The sequence below is a fragment of the Pan troglodytes genome, chromosome X (genome assembly GCF_028858775.2).
Source record: "Pan troglodytes isolate AG18354 chromosome X, NHGRI_mPanTro3-v2.0_pri, whole genome shotgun sequence".
In the NCBI taxonomy this organism is placed as follows: domain Eukaryota; kingdom Metazoa; phylum Chordata; class Mammalia; order Primates; family Hominidae; genus Pan; species Pan troglodytes.
The window spans coordinates 149,594,899-149,601,584 of NC_072421.2; the positions used below are offsets into that span (position 1 = coordinate 149,594,899).

General features: G+C 53.6%; 1 pseudogene; it reads right to left on the reverse strand.

Moving 5' to 3' along the window:
* Positions 1-1,946: 1,946 nt before the first annotated feature.
* On the reverse strand, positions 1,947-2,910 carry LOC107972768 (melanoma-associated antigen 4-like; annotated as a pseudogene).
* Between the last annotated feature and the right edge of the window lie 3,776 nt (positions 2,911-6,686).

Genomic DNA, 6,686 nt, shown 5'->3' on the forward strand with positions numbered 1-6,686 from the left:
AGTCAGGTCTTGAGGAACCCAGCATACACCAGTCCTAAATGGTGTTTGATTCTCATTGTCACCTCCAGGTCTGCTTTTAGTATGTTGTGCTCAAGGTCCTTCTTTTTGTCACCTGAGCGACATGGTGCAGTGCTGAGAAACGAAATGAAGTAGCAGTCAGGAGGTCAACCTCGGGCTGGGGGGAGTGGGAGCTGCATGGGCTCTAAAGGAATTCACACCAGGAGTCTGGTTCCAGCCCTGTTCCTTACTAGCCACGTGATCCTGGGAAATACCCAAGAAATACCCTGTTATTATGTCCCAATTCACAAGCCCTGTGAGCCTTGATTCTTTATCTGTAAGCAGATGTGATAAGCCCTGTCTAGTAGGACAGTTGGAGTGTATGCAACGCAGGTGAAGCACCTGGCTCAGGGCCCAGTGTAAATTAGGAGTTTAAAGAGTGGCAGATGCCTGTTTTTTCTAACATTATTTGACCCCAGGCCCTAGGACTCTGGGATTTTGCTGTTGTCATTCTTCTCCGAGACTTATCAGAGAACATAGAGCTCAATAGGACATGGAATAATTAGACAAAAAATGAAGTTTCATCCATAAAATTCAGTAAGTGGTTACCTCTTAGAAAATGTACTTCAAAATTTGAGTATGCGGGAGTTTTTCCCAGCCAGATGCAGCTCAAAGCTCCTTGAATTTGAGTCAGAGACCAACTCCTTCCCTCGCTCCCAGACGCTTTTCCATGCAAATCACTATTTTCATTCATGTTTTCACCACTTTGCTTACAACTGGTCAAATTGCACTTGAGATAATCCAATTAAAGTTCATTTTTAATAGAGTCAGCTCTAGTTCTCCTAGTCAGGCAGAAAAGTACCTGGCCAGTGGCTTCTGGGTCTCCTTTCCAGGGAGATTTATGCTTCTCTCTCAGGAAATGCTTTCAGATGATGAGTGTCCATCACCTAGCTCTTGCACTGTGTTCAACAGCACTGGGACTAAAGCACAAGATACTTTCCATTCCTGCCCCACTCCTCTCTGTTCATCCACCATCAAAAAAGAACTGTTCAGTTTTCCATTATGAGCTTTTCTCACACCCTCTGAGAATCTGGCCCTGGACCCCCCCGATTCATTAGAATCAGCTCCCTCCGAAGAAACTGCAGTTTCCCAAAGTCCAGAAGGCCCCACACAGGGCATTTACCTCTAGACCACTCTCACCTGGAGCCCCACACCCTCACCCCTTTCTTACTTTTTCTCTACATCTTAGAGGGCATCTCTCCACCTTAATTATATGACTGCTGCTCCTAGACTTTACTACCCTGTGGATAGGGGTGAGTCTGGCTTACCTTAGCATCTCCACTATTAACCCAGGGCCTTCCACAGAGCAAATGCTCAGTGCATAGAGAATAAATGAGCCAGTGAACAGGGAGAATGATTTATTCAGAGTTAATTTGTCTTACATTCTCAAAGAAGCCAAGGAAATCCAGGTATGCACATTCTTTTTAAAAAATTTTACCGAATAGACTGAGTATAAGGCAAGAATTAAATATCTTTTAATTTCTTTATCTCATCAGTTTTACTGCTCATTCACATTTCTAAATGAATACTTATTCCACTGCTGTAACTATGTCCCAATTCACAAAATGGAATGGATTTCCCAATCTGAATAAAAAACAAGACTCTTACTCCTAAACTATATAAACAGCACTATGTGTGACTACTGTCATTCATAAATTTGAATGCTGAAGTTCATTCAACCACCCATTAAAAGGAACATTTGAACAATTCCAAAAGGAAACAAAGACAAATCTCAAAGTCATCCAATAGAACAGAAACCCACTACTAAGAATGTTGACTGCTCTCTTCAAAGAGAGAAGAATGGGCCTCATGTCACATTAAGGCAGGGGAAACTACTGGACGGAGCCCTGGAAGGTGCACTGGCCCAGCCCCCCTCGCAGTGGCCCTGGCTGCAACTCATGCTCAGACTCCCTCTTCCTCCTCTCTCAAAGCTGCTTCATGCAGGGATGGGTAGGAAATGAGAACTCTTGCATTGACCCTGACCACGTGCTCCAGTACTTTCAAGCAACGAGTGCCCTTGGACCCCACAGTAACTCATAGCATATGGGATCACTGCTGGGCACCTGCCGGTACTCCAGGTAGTTTTCCTGCACCAAATCTTGGGTGAGCAGCTTCCTGGGCTCCCCACAGACACTGTGCTCCCTCCCAACATACACCTTCATCACACTCAGCTCCTCCCAGATTTTCTCCTCAGGGACGCATTTGCCCTCCATTGCAATCATGCCCAAGACGATTATCAGGAGGCCCGTCTTGGGCATGATCTGATTATTATCAACCACCAGGCCATCATAGGAGTCCCAGGCAGGTGACAAGGGTGTAGGTATTGCTGTCCACTTCCTTCACGTCAATGCCAAAGACCAGCTGCAAGGACTCGGAGGCTTTGCCGAAGATCACAGGAAAGTAGCGCTTGTAATTTTTGATGACGCTCTCCAGCATTTCTGCCTTTGTGACCGGCTCCTTGACTTAATACTTGAGGAGCAGAAAATGAATCAAGTCAGCCACCTTCTTACTGAGTGCTGCTCGGAACACAGACTCTGGGTCAGGGGAGGTGCTTGGCCCCTCCTCTTCTTGGTTGCTGGAGCCCTTAATGGATTGCCTCCATAGAGTGAAATCGATGGCAGTGGGGAAGGCGGAGGCTCCCTGAGGACTCTTGAGAGGACCTGGTGACCCAGCAGCAGGCACCTCCCCCAGGGTGCCTGGGACCAGAGGAGAGGAGGAGGACACAGCCTCCTGCTCCTCAGTAGCGGCAGCCTGCACACCCACCAGGCCCAGGGCCTCTTCTTGGGCGTCAAGGCCTTCCTCAGGCTTGCAGTGCTGACTCTTCTGCTCAAGAGACATGACGACTCTGGTCACCGCAACAGGCAGGAGTGTGGGCAGGAGCTGGGCAATGGAGACCCACTGGCCTGGAGAGAGAGGGAGCATGTGAGAAGCCTCAGCTGAGAACTGAACCTTGGAGGCTCTAACAAAGGCTTACTTACAGATCTTCTCCTTTGGTGCTCCTCTAGGGCCTCCTGGGGATCCTCTGGAGCTTCCTGGTGATCCTGGTCAGCCTGTCCCCTGAGAAACTGAAGGAAAAAGTGAGAGGGCACCTCAGGGTACACAAGCAAGCAGAGGCTGATTCTGCAGGACTGACGGTAGAGAGGGTGAGGCCAGGCGCTCTGGAGTCCCATATGTTCTGGGGCGGTGGGGGCCATTAGTGTGCATTCAAGGCAAATGTTCACTGCTGGCACTAGACGTCTGCATCTCCTCTGCTCTGTGACCTGAGGGCACGGCCTCAGACCAAGGCCTCAGTGTCTGTTTCCTGGAGCTCCTGGAAGAGGAATGCATGGGCCCTCAGGGTGCAGACTGCAAGCACAGCCTCAGGCCCCCAGTGCTAACAGGAGGGTAGGCTGGAATCTGTGAGGTCTCCACCCTCTTGGGGTGAATGGTCCCCTCTGTGCTCACACAGGGCCCTCACCTTTCTCCTGGCAAGGCCTGGATCCCACCCTTTTGCTGGCCTGAGAAACTCAGATTAAGAGCTCACATCCCTGATAGGGAACAGGACATGAGGAGACTCACATCTGGCCACACGTGCCCAGGTCCTCTTGGGAAGGACAGGAAGAGATGCTGAAATGCATTGGAATTCATGTGTCCTGGGTGAGGAACCTGCTTGGTTCTTACCTTGTCTCCTGGCAGGGCCTAAGACGCTCCCTCTACTGACCTGAGTGCAGACCCCTCGACAAAGACCTCCCCATCACTGACACCAATGATCCCAGGGTAAGTGGGGGGGACTGCAGCAGACAGCCCTGCCCATGCTCTCTGGAGTGACAGCAGGGGCAGGGCAGATTTCCGTGAGGTCCTCATCTGTGTTCTGGCCCAAGGGTGCCCTCAATCGTCCCTCATGTTCCTCACCGGAACTACTGACAGATCCTGGGACCACTCTGTCTATCCACCAGATGGGGGCCCCTGTGTTGACCTGAGTCATCCTCAGAGAACAAGTTCCTCACCTCCCCGAGATCTGAAAACAGGAATGAGATGGAGCTACATCCTGTCACCCCCACATGGGGTGTCCAGGTATGACCCCTTTGGTTCTGGGGTGAGTGTTTCTATGGCCTCCTGTGGGTTACTCTTCATCGTGATGGGGCCTGCCATTCCTCAACCTGAAACCCCCTGAGATGAGCAGATAGCTCCCCTTTACTGCAAGACCCCATCACCCTGAGGACTCTTCAACTTCTTTCCTGTGGCACAAATGAGGTTGGCACATAGGGCTATCCTTGATTTGGTCCCCTCTGAGCAAAAATCAGGGGACAGCCAGACTCTGTGGGGTCCCTTCTTTCTGAGCCAAGGTATCCCCAATCTTCATGAATGGGGCACACATTGGGGCCTGCAGATGCTGGGACTCCTCCCTCTGCTGACCTGAGTCACCACTGCTCTGACCACAGCCCTCTCCTCTTTGTCACCCAGAAGGTGCAGCAAGCATGGGCTACAGGTGGCCACTGTGCACTGGGCCTCCCAGGGCAAAGGTCCCCATTGTTCTGGACTCAAAGGTACCCTGAGTCCTCCCTCTTCTTCCTCTCCTTGATCCTGGCAGGGTTGGGCCCCACCCTCTGCTGACGTGAGTCTCCATCCCTCTGATTCCCGAGGATGAAAGAGGAGGCGCCTCAGTCTCAGACAGGGTTGGAGTGGACCCCCTATCCTGAGGACCTGGGTTCCCTGAGGCCTCCCTTTACTCCCAACAGGGCTTGAGGAGCAGAGACTCCCCTGAGGCCCTGCTCATGATACTAAGCCCTTTCCCTCCTTCAGCCCTGGATGTGGACGTCAGAATGGGTGTGCCTGTCTGTCATTCCTGGGGCTTCTGTGGGTTGACCGCAGGGAAAGAAACAGATTCTGCCAAGATGGGGTAGGGTGTGGGGATGGGGCTGGGAATGCAAGTAGAGTGGGTATGGGGTTAGGGATGGGTATAGGGGTTGGGGTGGGGGCCCTCAATTCTCTCTCAGGGTCCTGATTTTGATGCCTGACAGAGCCTGGCCCCTGCCCTCTCCTGACCGGCCCTTCCCTGGTCACACCAAGGTCTGACTCCAGAGTCCCTTGTGGCTTAAGTGGCAGTGGGGAGGGGGGACGGTCCAGCCTGAGAAGTCTGCCCTGGGTGGTCCAGGGCTGGCAGCAGAGGTAGTACTGGATTATTTGGGGTTCTCTATCTGGGTGAGGGCTTCCTCATTCCTTCCTCGGGGGTCTCACCTTGCCTCCTCACAGAGCCTGGGCCCATTCCCTTCTGCTGATCTCAGTCGGCTTCTCAGAACCATGCCCTTGATTCTCTCTGACCCGCAATGCACAAGTCAGCAGCATCACATCCGGCCCCCTAGGGCTTCCCTGGGTTGAAATCAGGGGCAGAATCGGATTCTGCCAGGATAGGGGTGGGGGACGTGGGATAGAGGTGCCGGTAGGGATGGGGTGGGGGAATGGGGGGTGTAGGTGGGGGACGGAGGTAGGGACAGGAATAGAGTTTGGGGTGGGGGTAGCCTCAGCTTTCCCTTAGGTTCCTGACGTTGTTTCCTGGCAGAGCCTGGGAGCTGTCCTCTCCTAACCAGTCCTGCCCTGGTCATACCAAGCTCTGTCTCCTGAGTCCCCTGCGGCTTAAGTGGTGGGGGACTGGGGGTGGCCCAGCCTAAGGAGTCCTGCCCTGGATGGTCCAGAGCTAGCAGCAGGAGAGGTGGCACTGGATTATTTGGGGTCCACTACCAGGGGTAGGATAATCCTTAGTCCTCCCTCTGCATCTCACCTTGCATCCTCACAGAGCCAGGGCCAGCTGCCCTCAGCTGATCTCCAGCTGCCCCTGAGAGCGAGGCCCTTGCTTCTCTCCGACCTCAAATGCGCAAGACAGTGGCACCACATCTGGTCACCCAGGGATTCCCTGGGTTGAAAGCAGGAGCAGAACCGAATTCTGCCAGGGTGTGGGGGGGTGGGAGGGTGAGGAGGAGGGTCAGGGGTGGGGAAGATGGGAATGGTGGGAGTAGGGATGAACGTGGTGGGGAGTGGGCAGGATAGGGTTTCTGGTGGGGGATAGGGGTTCTGGTGGGGGATGGAGGTGGGGATGGGGATGGAAATGGGGATGGGGTGGGGGATGGGAATGGGGGTTGGGGGCCCTCAGCCCTCACTTAGGGTCCTGATGTTGATGCCTGGCAGAGCTTGGCCACTGCCCTCTCCTAACCAGCCCTGCCTTGGTCACACGAAGCTCTGACTCCAGAGTCCCTTGCGGCTTAAGCCACAGGGGTTGGCAGGGTGCAGGGGGTGGCCCAGACTGAGAAGTCCGCCCCCAGGTGGTTTAGGGCTGGCAGCAGGAGTAGTGCTGGATTATTTGGGGCCCTCTATCTGGGGTGGGGGCCTCCTGAGTCCTCCCTTAGAGTCTCACCTTGCCTCCTCACAGAGCCTGGGCCCACTTCCCTCCACCAATCTCAAGCCGCCACTCAGAGCGAGAACTTCGCTTCTCTTTGACCCCCAACGCCAAGTCAGTGGTGTCACATCTGGGCACCCGGGGATTCCCTGGGTTGAAAGCAGGGGCGAAACCGGATTCTACCAGAATGTAGGGATAGGGGGGTGAGGGTGGGGTAGATGAGGGTGGGGGTGGGGTGGGATGAGAGTAGTGGGGCCTG